At 48.7% G+C, this 15,370-nt stretch overlaps 1 protein-coding gene across 1 annotated transcript in view; it reads left to right on the top strand.

Annotated features, from left to right (window-relative positions):
• LOC128702516 (nucleolar transcription factor 1-A) overlaps window positions 1–15,370 on the top strand; it is a 664,841-nt gene that overhangs the window by 544,362 nt on the left and 105,109 nt on the right. The window lies entirely within an intron of this gene.

Below are 15,370 nucleotides of genomic sequence, written 5' to 3'. Positions count from 1 at the left end.
CTCTACTATGATCGAGCCTCAACGTGCCCTCCTTGTCAGCGCTATCCTGTCTCTACACTGATGTATATAACCACGAGTATGCAGAGATACGATACTGTGTACTGCCCTAGTACTAGGGGCATATCCTAGTGACGGACGCTGTGAAAGACATTAATGCAACTCCTAGTGCGACCCTCTGTCGTGTTGGGGGGGGGGTGTTGCAACCCCTGAATGGGTTACAATGATTATTATGTATATATGTAATGTATATTACCTTTTCATTTAATTTTATATTGCTTATATTTGCGATAATAGCTAAATCGCAAATGTATTGCCTTATATTGTTATTTGACGTAGCTTATGTTGTTAGGATGTTACATATTACATATTGTTAGGATGTATATAAAATGTGCTCAGTTAGTCTTGATTGTCAAACTACTGTAATTATCGCTTGTCGCTCGTTATACTGCCGGCTTCTGAGCTGTGCTGTCCACGGGGCTATCACGTGATCGAGGGGGGGGGTTGTCCTCACCTCTCGTGAAGTAGTCAGTCGGCTGTAGACTCGCTTGGTGGTTGGACAGATTGTCTGTCTCATTATTCTTGTTAGTTCTGTAGAACTTTGTTCACAGAACATTGTATAGACTTTGTGATTTTCGACGTTGTACTGAGGTTGTGTGTCACATAGACACTCTGAGTATCTCAGGTCCTGAGCTATAGCTTCTGACCTAATTTTGTACTGGTTTCTGTGCATTGTCACAGTCGGGTTTTCCTATGCTGAACTTAGATTCAGTAGTATGGGAGTTTTGTAACTTTTGTGGAGGATCTGCAGATGGTCCCTACTTAGTGTCGTTATATTATCTCCTTGTTCCTGATTCTGTGTCGCAGTCGCTTGATATTGCATTGCTATTGGGCTTAGCATTCTTTGTTGTTCAAGCAGACTGTTCGGGTTGCCAGTCGGTCAAGAAGTTAGTTTATTTGAGGACTTTGTCAGTCACTTGTTTAAGTCTTATTCGAGTCTTGAGACATAGCTAACTACTTAAGAGCACTTACACGCATACACACACTTACTTGTACATATTTGTAATATCTTATTAAATGTTAATGTACCTGACGGTACTTAAGAATTATAAATGTGATATGTGCTTTCAGCACAATAATATTGAACTCGAGAGATTGATTTTATTTTGATTGCTGTGATTTAATTTAATTTCATAATATACCTCTAGACTTAATAAATTTATTAAATTTTAATTTCTCTAGTTAGTAGCCTACCAGTTGTAATCCTAAAGCACTATTGAACCATACTGAATTTTAATGGATAATTGGACAAGGATACTGACTACTTGTTACGAAAACCCAGTAACAGGCGGGATGTTAGAAGGGCAGTCCTTTCTAGTATTCACTGGAGATCTCTAAGCTTTTAGAATCGCGTTTTTTGTAACAGGGAGGTTATTAGGGACCTGGGGAGGTTATTAGGGGCTTACAAAGGGCTTGGGGAGGTTATTAGAGGCAAGGGGAGGTTATGCACAAACAGTCTTCCCCGATCACCCCTTCTTGGGGTCTTACCTAGAATCTATCGTATTGTATCCGGTGCCTGTGCAGCTTATTTGGGGCCTGGGGAGTTTTTCTGGTGCCTGGGGAGGTTTTCCTAGGTCAAGGGAGTTTATTTGGGGCTTGTGGAGCTTTTCCAGAACCTGGGAAGCTTATTTGGTGCCTGGGGAGCTTATTTGGGGCCATGGGAGCTTATTTTAGGCCTGGAGAGCTTTTCCAGGGCCTGAGGAGCTCATTTAGGGCCTGAGGAGATTTTCTGGGGCCTGGGAGCTTATTTGGGGCCTGTGGAGCTTTTCTGGGGCCTGGCAGCTTATTTTGGGCCTGGGGAGCTTATTTGGAGCCTGGGGAGCTTATTTGGAGCATAAGGAGTTTATTTGGAGCTTAGGGAGCTTATTTGGGGCCTGGGGTGCTTATTTGGAGCTTGGGGAGCTTTTCCGAGGCCTGGGAAGCTTATTTTGGGTCTGGGGAGCTTATCTAGGGCCTTGGGAGCTTATTTGGGGCCTGGGGAGCTTTCTGGGGCCTGGGAGCATATTTGGGGCCTGGAATGCTTATTTGGAGCTTGGGGAGCTTTTCCGAGGCCTGGGGAGCTTATTTGAGGTCTGGTGAGCTTATCTGGGGCCTGGGGAGCTTATTTGGGGCCTGGGGAGTGTTTGTGGTGCCTGAAGAGTTTTTCCTAGGTTTGGGGAGCTTATTTGGGGCCTGCGGAGCTTATTTGGGGCCTTGGGAGCTTATTTGAGGCCTGTGGAGATTTTTTTGACCTGGGGAGCTTATTTGGGGCATGAGAGCTTTTCTGAGGTTTAGGAGCTTATGAAGGGCCTCAGGAGCTTATTTGTGGCCTAGGGAGCTTTTCTGGGGCCTGGGGAGCTTTTCTGGGGCTTGGTGATCTTAAGGCCTGGGGAGCTTATTTAGAACGTGGGGAGCTTTTCAGGGGCCTGAGGAGCCTATTTTCTGTCTAGAGAGCCTTTATTAGGGGCATGGGGAGGTTATTAAAGACATGGGGAACAGTAACAGGCTGGATGCTAGAAGGGCAGTTCTTTCTAGTATTCATTGGAGATCTCTAAGCTTTTAGAATCGCGTTTTTTGTAACAGGGAGGTTATTAGGGACCTGGGGAGGTTATTAGGGGCTTACAAAGGGCTTGGGGAGGTTATTAGGGGCAAGGGAGGTTATGCACAAACAGTCTTCCCCGCTCACCCCTTCTTGGGGTCTTACCTAGAATCTATCGTATCGTATCCGGTGCCTGTGCAGCTTATTTGGGGCCTGGGGAGTTTTTCTGGTGCCTGGGGAGGTTTTCCTAGGTCAAAGGAGTTTATTTGGGTCCTGTGGAGCTTTTCCAGAGCATGGGAAGCTTATTTGGTGCCTGGGGAGCTTATTCGGGGCCTGAGGAGATTTTCTGGGGCATGGGAGCTTATTTGGAGCCTGGGGAGCTTATTTGGAGCATAAGGAGCTTATTTGGAGCTTGGGGAGCTTATTTGGGGCCTGGGGTGCTTATTTGGAGCTTGGGGAGCTTTTCCGAGGCCTGGGGAGCTTATTTGGGGTCTGGGGAGCTTATCTGGGGCCTTGGGAGCTTATTTGGGTCCTGGGGAGCTTTCCTGGGGCCTGGGAGCTTATTTGGGGAATGGGAAGCTTATTTGGGGCCTGGGAAGCTTTTTCTGGGCCAAAGGAGCTTTTCCGGGACCTGGGGAGCTTATTTGGTGCTTGGGGAGCTAATTTGTGGCGTGTGGAGCTTATTTTGAGGCTGGGGAGCTTTCCTGGGGCCTGGGGAGCTTATTTTGGGCCAGAGGAGCTTTATCGGCGCCGGGGGAGCTTATTTAGAACCTGCAGAGCTTATTTGGGTCTGGAGAACTTATTTTAGACCTGGGGAGCTTTTCTGGAATCTGAGGAGCTTTTCTGGAATCTGGGGAGCTTTTCTGGAATCTGGGGAGCTCATTTAAGGCCTGAGGAGCTTTTCCAGTGCCTAGGGACCTTATTTTTTTAAGTGTTAGCTTATTTGGGGCCTGGGGAGCATACCTGGTGCCTCGAAAGCTTTTCTGGGGCCTGGGGAACATATCTGGGGCCTTGGGAGCTTATTTGGGGCCTGGGGAGTTTTCCTAGTGCCTGGGGAGTTTTCCTAGTGCCTGGGGAGTTTTCCTAGTGCCTGGAAAGTTTTTCCCAGGTCTAGGGAGTGTATTTGGGGCCTGTGGAGCTTTTCCAAGGCCTGGGAAGCTTATTTGGGGCCTAAAGAGCTTATTTGGGGCCTGGGGAGCTTTCCTCGGGCCTGGGGAGCTTATTTTGGGCCTGGAGAGCTTATTTCGCGCCTGGAGAGCTTATTTGGGGCCTGGGAGCTTATTTGGGGCCTGGGGAGCTTATTTGAGACCTGGGGAGCTTTTCCAGGGCCTGAAGAGCTTATTTGGGGCTTGAGGAGCTTTTTTGGAGCCTAGGGGTATTATTTGGGACTTGGAAGCTTATTTGGGGCCTGAGGAGCTTTTCTGGTGCCAAGGGAGCTTTTCCTGGGCCTGGGGAGCTTATTTAGAACTTGAGGAGCTTTTCCAAGGCATGGCGACCTTATTTGGGGCCTGGAAAGCTTATTTGGCGCCTTGCGAGCTTTACCGGGGCCTGGGAAGCTTATTTGGGGTCTGGGGAGCTTATTTGGGGCGTGGAGAGCTTATTTGGGGCATGGGGAGCTTATTTAAGGCCTAGAGAGCTTTCCTCGGGCTTGGGGAGCTTAATGGGGGCCTGTGGAGATTATTTGGAGCATAGTGAGTTTGTTTGGGGCCAGGGGAGCTTTTCCTGGGCCTGGAAGCTTATTTGGGCCCTGGGGAGCTTTCCTAGAGCCTGGAGAGCTTATGTGGGGCCTGTGGGGCTTATTAGGGGCCTGGGGATCTTATTTGGGGCCTGGGGAGTTTTTCCAGGGCCTGAGGAAATTATTTAGGGCCTGGGGTGCTTTTCTGTGGCCTGGGAAGCTTATTTGGGGCCTGGGGAGATGTTCTGGGGCCTGGGGAGCTTATTTTGGGCTTCGGGAGCTTATTTGGAGCTTTGTGAGATTATTTGGAGCCTAATGAGCTTATTTGGAGCTAGGGGTGCTTATCTGGGGCCTGGGGAGCTTATTTGGGGCCTCTGGAGCTTTCCTGGGGCCTGGCAGCCTATTTGGGGTCTGGGAAGCTTATTTGGGGGCTTGGGAACTTATTTGTGGCCTGGGGAGCTTATTTGGGGCCTGGAGAGCTTATTTGGGATCTGGGGTGCTTATTTGGGGCCTGAGGAGCTTTCCTGGGGCCTGCGGAGCTTATTTCGGTCCTGGGGAGCTTATCTGGGACCTGGGGAGCTTATTTAGGGCCTGTGGAGCTTTCCTGGGGCCTGGCAGCTTATTTGGGGTCTGGGAAGCTTATTTGGGGGCTTGGGAGCTTATTTGTGGCCTGGGGAGCTTATTTGGGGACTGGAGACCTTATTTGGGGTCTGGGGAGCTTATTTAAAGCTTGAGGAGCTTTCCTGGGGCCTGGGGAGCTTATTTGGGGCCTGGGGAGATTATTTTTAGTATAGGGAGTTTGTTTGGGGCCAGGGGAGTTTTTCCGGGGCCTGAGGAGCTTATTTGGGGACTGGAGACCTTATTTGGGGTCTGGGGAGCTTATTTAAAGCCTGAGGAGCTTTCCCGGGGCCTGGGGAGCTTATTTGGGGCCTGGGGAGATTATTTGTAGCATAGGGAGTTTGTTTGGGGCCAGGGGAGCTTTTCCGGGGCCTGGGAGCTTATTTGGGTCCTGGGTAGCTTTCCTGGACCCTGGGAGATTATTTGGGGCCTATGGAGCTTATTTGGAGCCTGGGGAGCTTATTTGGGGCCTGGGGAACTTTTCCAGGGTCTGAGGAATTTATTTAGGGCCTGGGGTGCTTTTCTGAGGCCTGGGGAGCTTATTTGAGGCCTGGGAGCTTCTCTGGGGCCTAGGGAGCTTATTGAGGGCCTGGGGAGCTTATTTGGAGCCTTGTGAGCTTATTTGGAGCCAGGGGAGCTTATTTGGAGCTTGGGGAGTTTATTTAGGGCCTGGGTGCTTACTTGGGACTTGGGTAGCTTTTCTGGGGCCTGGGGAGCTTATTTGGGGCGTGGAAAGCTTTCCTGGGGCCTGGCAGCTTTTTTAGAGCGTGGGATGCTTATTTGGGGGCTTGGGGAGCTTTTTCGGGGCCTGGAGAGCTTACTTGGGGCGTGGCGAGCTTATTTAAGGCCTGGGGAGCTTTCCTGGGGCCTGGGAAGCTTATTTGGGGAATGGAGAGATTATTTGGAGCATAGGGAGTTTCTTTGGGGCCAGGTGAGCTTTTCCGGGGCCTGGGGAGCTTATTTGGGGCCTGTGGAGCTTATTTAGGGCCGGGAAAGCTTATTAAGGGCATGGGATGCTTATTTGGAACCTGGGGAGCTTTTCTGTGGCCTGGGGAGCTTATTTGGGTCCTGGAGAGCTTTCATGGGGTCTGGAAGCTTATTTGGAGCCTCGGAAGCTTATTTGGAGGCTTGGGGAGCTTATTTGGGGCCTGGAGAGCTTATTTGGGGCCTGAAGAGCTTATTTAAGGCCTGGGGTGCTTTCCTCGAGCCTGGGGAGCTTATTTTGGGCCTGGGGAGATTATTTAGAGCATAGGGAGTTTGTTAGGGGACAGGGGAGCTTTTCCAGCGCCTGGGGAGCTTATTTGAGGCCTGGGGAGCTTATTTGGGGCCTGGGGAGCTTTCCTGGAGCCTGGAAAGCTTATTTGAGGCCTGGGGAGCTTATTTGGGGCCTGGGGAGCTTTTTCAGGGTCCGAGGAACTTATTTAGGGCCTGGGGTGCTTTTCTGAAGCCTGGGGAGCTTATTTGGGGCCTGGGGAGCTTTTCTGGGGCCTGGGAGCTTATTTTGGGTCTGGGGAGCTTATTTGGAGCTTAGGAGCTTATTTAGGGCCTGGTGTGTTTATTTGGGGCCTGCGGAGCTTTTCTGGGGCTTGGCAAGCTTATTTGGGTCCTGGGGAGCTTATCTGGGGCCTGGGGAGCTTTCCTGGGGCCTGACAGCTTATTTGGGGCCTGGGAAGTTTATTTGGGGCCTGGGGAGCTTTCCTGGGGCCTGACAGATTATTTGGTGCCTGGGAAGCTTATTTGGGAGCTTGGGAGCTTATTTGGGACCTGTAGAGATTATTTTGGGCCTGGGGAGCATTTCCGTGGCCTGGGCAGCTTATTTGGGGACTGGGGAGCTTTCCTGGGGCCTGGAGAGCATATATGGGGCCTGGGAAGTTTATTTGGGGCCTGGTGAGCTTATTCCAGGCCTGGGCAGCTTATGCAGAGCCTGGGGAGATTATCAGGAGCCTGGGGAGGTTATTAGGGGCCCGGAGAGGTTATTAGGAGCCTGGAGAGATTATTAAAGGCCTGGAGAGGGTATTAAGAGCCTTGCTAGGTTATTAGGGGACTGGAAAGGTTATTAGGGGCCTGGGGAAGTTATTATTGGCTTGGGAGGTTATACAGGGCCTGGGGAGGTTATTATGGGCCTGGAGAGGTTATTAGCGGCCTGGGGAGGTTATTAGGAGCCTGGTGATGTTATACGGAGCCTGGGGAGCTTATGCATGGCCTGGAGAGCTTACACAGAGACTGTCAGATTATCAGGGGCCAGGGAAGGCTTTTAGGTGCCTAGGCAGGTTATTAGAGGCCTGGGGAGGTTATGCGTGGGCTGGAGAAGTTGTTATTATCCTGCAGAGGTTATTTGGGGCCTAGGGCGGTCATACAGAGCATGGGGAGGTTATAAGGGGCCTGGGAAGATTATACAGGGCCTGGGGAAGTTTTTAGGGGCCTGGGGAGGTTATTAGGGGTCTGGAGAGGTTATACGTGGCCTGGGGAGGTTATTAGGAGCCTGGGGAGGTTATTAGGGGGCTAGGGAAGTTATTAGGTGCCTGGGGACGATATACGGGGGCCTGAGGAGGTTATGCAGGGCCTGGTGAGCTTTTACGGGGCCTGGGAAGATTATCAGGGGCCTGGGGTGGTTATTAGGGGCCTGGGAGGTTATCAGGGGCCTGGGGAGGTTATGTGAAGCTTGGGGAGGTTATACGTGGCCTGGGGACGACATACGGGGCCTGAAGAGCTTATACGGGGCCTGCTGAGATTATCAGGGGCCTTAGGAGTTTATTAGGTGCCTGGGGAGTTTATTAGGGGCCTGGGGAGGTTATTAGGAGCCTGGGGACGATATATGGGGCCTGGGGTGGTTACGTGGGGCCTGGGGACCTTATGCAAGGCCTGATGAGATTATCAGGGGCCTGGGGAGGTTGTTAGGGTCCTGGGGAGGTTATTAGGGGCCTGGGGAGGTCATACAGGGCGTGGGGAGGTTATTAGGGGCCTGGGGAGGCCATACAGAGCCTGGGGAAGTTATTAGGGGCCTGAGGAGGTTATGCGCAGCCTGGGAAGGTTATTAGGGGCCTGGGGAGGTTATTAGGGGCCTGTGGAGGTTATTAGGAGCCTGTGGAGGATATACGAGGCCTCGGGAGGTTGTGCATGGCCTGGGGATGTTATACAGGGCCTGGGTAGACTATCAGGAGCCTCGGGAGGTTATTAGGGGCCTGGAGACATTATTAAGGGCCTGGTGAGGTTATACGGGGCCTTGGGACGATATACGGGGCCTCGTTAGGCTATGCAGGGCCTGGGGAGCTTATACAGGGCTTGTTGAGATTATCAGGGGCCTGGGTAGGTTATTAGATGCCTGGGGAGGTTATTAGGGGCCTGGGGAGGTTATAAAGAGCCTGGGAAGGTTATTAGGGGAATGGGGAGGTTATATGGGGAATGGGGAATGTATTAGAGGCCTGGGGAGGTTATTAAGGGCCTGGGGAAGTTATTAGGAGCCTGGGGAGGTTATTAGGAGCCTGTGGAGGATATACGGGGCCTGGGGAGATTATCATGGGCCTGGGGGGGTTGTTAGGTGCCTGGGGGGTTATTAGGAGCTTGGGGAGGTTATAAGAGGTCTGGGGAGGTTATGCAGGGCATGGGAAGGTTATTTGGTGCCGGGGAGGTTTCACAGGGCCTTGGGAAGTTAGTAGTGGCCTGGGGAGATTATTAGGGGCCTGGGGAGGTCATGCACTGCCTGGAAAAGTTATTAGGGGCCTGGGTAGGTTATGAGGGGCTGGAGAGGTTATACAGGGCATGATGAGGTTTTTAGGGACCTGGAGAGGTTATACAGGGCCTGTGGAAGTTATTAGAGGTCTGGGGGTTATTAGGGGCCTGGGGAGGTTATGTGCGGCCTGGGGAGGTTATTAGGGGCCTGGGGAGGTTATTAGAGGTCTTTGGAGGTTATTAAGGGCCTTGGGAGCTTATATAGGGCTTGGGGAGCTTATATTGAGCTTGGGGAGGTTATTAGGGGCCTGGGGAGGTTATGCAGAACCTGGGGAGGTTATTAGGGGTGTGGGAAGGTTTTTAGGGGCTTGGGGAGGTTATTAGGGGCCTCGGGAAGTTATTAAGGGCCTGAGGAGGTTATTAGGAGCCTGTTGAGGATATTCTGGCCCTCGGGAGGTTATGCAGGGCCTGGGGAGCTTATGCAGGGCCTGGGTAGATTATCAGTAGCCTTGGGAGGTTATTAGAGGCCTGAAGGTTATTAGGGGCCTGGGGAGGTTATATGGGGCCTTGGGACGATATACGGGGCCTGGGGAGGTTATGTTGGGTCTGGGGAGCTTATACAGGGCCTGTTGAGATTATCAGGGGCCTGGGGAGGTTATTAGGTGCCTGAGGAGGTTATTAGGGGGCTGGGGAAGTTATTAGGGGCCTGGGAAGGATAATAGGGGTTATACATGGCATGGGGAGGTTATACAAGGCCTGGAGAAGTTATTAGGGGCCTTGAGAGGTTATTAGGGGCCTGAGGAAGTTATTAGGGGCCTGGGGAATTATTATGGGCTTGGGGAGGTTATTATGAGCCTGGGGACGATACACAGTGCCCAGGAAAGTTATACAGGGAATAAGGAGCTTACACAGGGACTGTTGAGATTATGAGGGGCCTGGGGAGGTTATTAGGGGCATGGGGGAGGTTATGCACTGCCTGGGGAAGTTATTAGAGGCCTGGGGAGGTTACACATTGCTGGGGGAGATTATTAGGAGTCTGAGGAGGTTATTCAAGGCCTGGAGAAGTTATTAGGGGCATGCAGAGGTTATTTGTTACCTGGGGAGGTTATGCACAGCCTGGGAAGGTCATTATGTGCCTAGGGAGGTTATTAGAGGCCTGGAGAGATTATTAGGGGAATGGCGAAGTGACATGGGGCCTGGAAAGGTTATTAGGGGCCTGGTGAGGTTATTAGGGGCCTGGGGAAGTTATTAGGGGCCTGGAGAGGTTATTTGGAGCGTGTGGAGGTTATTATTAGCCTGGGGAGATTATTAGGGCCTCGGGAGGTTACTAGTGGCCTGGGGAGGGTATTAAGGGCCTGGGGAGGGTATTAAAAGCCTGGGGGGTTACTAGTGGCCTGGGGAGGTTATTAGGGGCCTGGGGAGGTTATTATGGGCCTTGGGAAGTTATTAGGGGCCTGGAGAGGGTATTAAAGGCCTGGGGAAGTTATTAGTGGCATATGGAGGTTATTTGAGGCCTAGGGAGGGTATGCACAGCCTGGGAAGGTTATTGTTGGCCTGGGAAGGTTATTAGACGCCTGTAGAGGTTATTAGGGGAATGTCGAGGCCATATGGGGCCTGGAAAGGTTATTAGGGGCCTGGAGAAGTTATTAGTGGCATACGGAGGTTATTTGAGGCCTGGGGAGGGTATGCACAGCCTGGGAAGGTTATTAGGGGCCTGGGGAGGTTATTAGGGGCCTGCAGAAGCAATTAGGGGCCTGGGGAGGTTATTTAGAGCACGTGGAGGTTATTAGGTTCCTGGGGAGGTTATTAGGGGCCTGGGGATGTTATTAGTTGCCTGAGGAGGTTATTAGGGGCCTGGGGAGGGTATTAAATGCCTGGGGAGGTTATTAGCGGCCTTGGGAGGTTATTAGGGGGCTGGAGAGGTTATTATGGGTCTTTGGAGGTTATTAGGAGCGTGTATAGGTTATTATTGGCCTGGAGAGGTTATTAGGAGCCTTGGGAGGTTATTAGGAGCCTGGGGAGGTTGTACAGGCCTGCGGAAGTTATTAGGGGCCTTTGGAGGATATAAAGGGCCTGGGGAGGTTATGCGGAGTGGAGCTTATACAGGCCCTGGGGAGATTATCAGGAGTCTGGGGAGGTTATTAATGGCCTCGGGAGGTTATTAGGGGCCTGAGGAGGTTATTAGTGGCCTGGGGAGGGTATTAGGGGCCTAGGGAGGTTATTAGGTGCCTTGGGAGGTTTTTAGGAGCCTGGGGAGGTTATGCAGGGATTGTGGAGCTTATGCAGGGACTGTTGACATTATAATTGGCCTGGAGAGGTTATTAGGTGCCTGGAGAAGTTATTAGTGGCCTGGGGAATTTATTATGGGCCTTGGGAGGTTATGCACGACCTGGGGAGGTTATTAGGGGCCTGTGGAAGTTATTAGGGGCCTGGGGAGGTTACTAGGAGCCTGAGGATGATATGCAATGCCTGGGGAGGTTATGCAGGGCCTGGGGAGCTTATATAGGGCCTGTGGAGACTATGAAGGGCCTGGTGAGGTTATTAGTGGCCTCTGGAGGTTATTAGGGGCTTGGGGAGGTTATTAGTGGCCTCTGGAGGTTATTAGGGGCTTGGGGAGGTTATTAGGAGCCAATCGAGGATATACGAGGCCTCGGGAGGTTATGCAGGGCCTGGGGAGATTATGCAGGGCCTGGGTAGATTATCCGGTCCTGGGGAGGTTATTAGGGGTCTGAGGAGATTATTAGGGGCCTGGGGAAGTTATACGAGGCCTTGGGACGATATAGGGGGGCTGGGGAGGTTATGCAGGGCCTGGGGAGCTTATACAGGGCCTGTTGAGATTATCCGGTCCTGGGGAGGTTATTAGGTGCCTGGGGAGGTTATTAGGGGCCTGGGGAGGTTATGTACAGCCTGGGGAAGTTATTGGAGGCCAGGGAAGGTTACTAGGGGCCTGTGGAGGTTATACAGGGCATGGGGAGGTTATTAGGGGCCTGGTGAGGTTATACAGGGCCTGGGGAAGTATTAGGGGCCTTGAAGGGGATGTCATTTGGGGCCAGGGGAGGTTATTATGGGCCTAGGGAGGTTATTATGGGCCTGGGGATTTTATTATGGATATGGGGAGGTTGTATGGGGCGTGGGGAAGTTATTAGTGGCCTGGGAAGGTTATTAGGATCTTGTTGAGGACCTCAAACTATTGTGCAGAGGCAAAACAGACAGATAAATGACGGCAATAATGACGGTCTAGTAGCTAGGGATGATAACCTTAACTCCATATGTAATGCATACATAGGTCAATGTGAGACAATACAGCCATTATTATCTCAAACACTACCAAACAGATGCATACACTGTACTAAAGAACGCATGAAAAACAGAAAAGGCACCTTATGTAAAATGTGTAAGGGGTGGGTGCATGATGGATGTATGTACAATTATAGCAACGGTGCCAGAATTCATTTTGTGTGTAACAAATGCACTTTGGCACAGTTACCCTTTAGCAGTGATGACATTGATTTACCTAATTTTAATACAAATGACCCATTGCCATATATTGATGATTATGATTGTTTTATGAAAACAGGCCTTCACTTTATTCATGTCAATGCAAGATCACTTCTTCCTAAATTGGCAGAGATTAGGATTCTAGCTAACAAAATTAGGGCGGCAGTTATAACCATCTCTGAATCTTGGTTGGATGATACGGTGACTGACGACGAGGTCAAAATAGAAGGTTACAATATAAAACGCTTAGATAGGAACAGAAAGGGCGGTGGAGTATGTGCCTACATTAGAAATGACTTAGCTTACAACCCAAGACCTGATTTAAATAACAATAAACTGGAGATTCTATGGTTTGAAGTGCTGCTTCCTAAGACCAAACCCATCTTAGTAGGAACTAGTTACCGCCCTCCTACCCAGGACCAGTTCTTAGAAGACTTTTCCAGAGTCTTGTCCGGAGTTGAAAGCAATTGCGAAACAATAATACTGGGCGACTTCAATATCTGTTTTCAGCAACAAAATAACGGGCTATGCAAAAGGTATAAGCAAATTCTAGGATTAAATAGCTACACCCAACTAATTAAAAAACCAACTCGGATCACACAGTTCTCAGCCACCCTAATTGACCACATACTTTGTAACCGCTCTGAGAACATTAGTCAGTCAGGCGTCATTACCACAGGTCTTAGTGATCATTTCATCATTTACTGCACCAGGAAAATCACTAGGGATAGGATAGGCCTACACAGGACAATAAAAATGAGGTCAACTAGAAACTACAGTAAAGAAACACTGGTAAATAGGCTACACAATTGTGACTGGACAGAGATAACAAGTTGCACGGACGTAAACGATGCCTGGGAAAAATTCAAAACAATGTTCACTACCATTCTTAATAATATTGCACCAGTTAAAGAGGTTAGGATTAAACGAAGAACTGAACCCTGGATGAATACTGAGATATTAGATAATATGAAATTCAGAGACCAGCTGCTAAAAAGATTTAAAGCAAACAGACAGGATATTGCAGCACTAAATGAATTCCAAAGGGTGAGGAACAGAGTACAGAGGCTTATAAAAGGAGCAAAGGCAAAGCACTATTGCTCAAAAATTGAAGAGTATAAGCATAACCCCAGAAAGCTCTGGCAACAACTAAAACAGTTGGGGTATAGCCATAAGCCAGTAGATAGGTCTAACATAGTACTCACTATCGATAATGAGGTATGCCACGAAACATCTAAGGTGGCAAATTGCTTTAATTCCTACTACACATCTGTTGCATCAACACTAGTAAGTAAACTACCAGCTGCATCAAATACCTTTAACACAGACTCTGATAAGTTTCAAACATACTATACCAATAAAGGGGTAACCCCAAACAGTTGTCAACTAGTAAGTGTATCTCATGACTTCATTCAAAAAGAACTAAGCAGGTTAAACCCAACTAAGAGCACAGGCCCTGATAACATCCCGTCTAAGTTCCTAAAAGATGGTGCTTCTGAACTGTCAATCCCTATTGCTCACATAATAAATCTATCAATCACCACTAATACCGTACCGGAGGGGTTCAAGGAGGCCAGAGTTACTCCTATCTTCAAGAAAAATAATAGGTCTGATGTAAGCAACTATAGGCCTGTTAGTATACTCAGTATAATATCTAAAATTCTGGAGAGGGCGGTGTATTCTCAAGTAGTTAAGTACCTTAATGACAACAGCATTCTCCATAGCTATCAATCGGGCTTTAGAAGATCCTACTCAACCGACACCTCCCTTATTAATCTGATGGATTACCTGAGAACTGAAATGTCAAAAGGGAACCTCATAGGTATGGTAACCTTAGACCTGCAAAAGGCCTTCGATACTGTCAACCACAATATATTATGTAAGAAACTTCAAGCTATCGGTATAGGTTCTGTAGACTGGTTTAAGTCCTACCTTAGCAACAGGAGACAAATAGTCAAAATCAACAAAACGGAATCAGAACCCCTGCCGATAACATGTGGAGTTCCCCAAGGTAGTATTCTGGGTCCCTTATTATTCTTATGTTATGTCAATGATATGCCTATCAGTGTCAAGTGCAAACTCCTACTGTATGCAGATGACAGTGCTCTGTTAGTGACAGGTAAAGACCCACAAGATATTGCTAATGTTTTAACACTGGAACTGGAGTCCTGCAGCAAATGGTTAGTAGACAACAAACTATCATTACACCTAGGGAAAACTGAAGCCATTCTCTTTGGAACGAAACATAAACTGAGAAGGGTAAATAATTTTAATGTTCAGTGTAATGGGGAGCCCATCACTTTGGTTTCATCAGTAAAATATCTGGGAATCCCCTTTGACCCATGCATGTCAGGAGAATTGATAGGGAACAGTGTAGTAAAGAAAGCGAATGCCAGACTGAAGTTCCTGTATAGACAAGCACAGTGTCTACCTACTGAGGCTCGCAGGACCCTATGTCTAGCCCTTATACAATGCCATATGGATTACGCTTGCTCTTCTTGGTACTCTGCCTTGACAAAAAAACTGAAAGATAGACTGCAAATCACCCAGAACAAAATCGTAAGATTCATCCTGGGGCTGGGACCAAGAGAACATGTAGGCCAGGATGAATTACAGCAGTTGGATATGCTGAATGTTGAAGACAGAGTAAAACAACTGAAGCTAAATCATGTTTATAAAATTGCTCACAAACAGTGTCCAGAATATCTTGCTGTCAATTTTGTCAAGGTTGGGAACCAAAGCAATCATAGTACTAGGGGGAGAGAGCACAACTTTGTAGTACCCACAGTCAGTGGCCAGGCTTCAAACACCTTTTATTGTACAGCAATAAAGGAATGGAACAGACTACCCGCACATGTCAAAGCCAGTCATAGCATGAACCAGTTCAAGAAGAGTGCCAAAAAGTGTCTGATGAATGTAGCTACAGAAAGGGAGGGGAATGATTTTCTATTTTTTAGCTAACATACGTGTAAATTTTACCTTATTCCTTGTAATGACCCTCGTATTGTAGATAGTCGTAATGACCCTCGGGTAGTAGATAGTCTTAATGACCCTCGTATTGTAGATAGTCTTAATGACCCTCGTGTAGTAGATAGTCTTTTTAGTATGATAATAAGATGTTATCTTCATTATAGAATAATAAGAAAATATTATAACCTTTATATTATAATAATAAGGTAAAAGGACCCCAATGGAAATAAGTCACTCTGTCTGACTTTTTTGGGTTATCCCAGGTTCTCTACACATATGCTGCTATGTATGATAATTCTATGTAACTGTATTGTGTATACCTGAATAAATTTACTTACTTACTTACTGGGTCTTGGGAGGTTATG

The sequence above is a fragment of the Cherax quadricarinatus genome, chromosome 98 (genome assembly GCF_038502225.1).
Source record: "Cherax quadricarinatus isolate ZL_2023a chromosome 98, ASM3850222v1, whole genome shotgun sequence".
Lineage (NCBI taxonomy): Eukaryota > Metazoa > Arthropoda > Malacostraca > Decapoda > Parastacidae > Cherax > Cherax quadricarinatus.
Note: the sequence above shows the minus strand (reverse complement) of the source record. Positions and strands in the feature narration are given on the sequence as shown.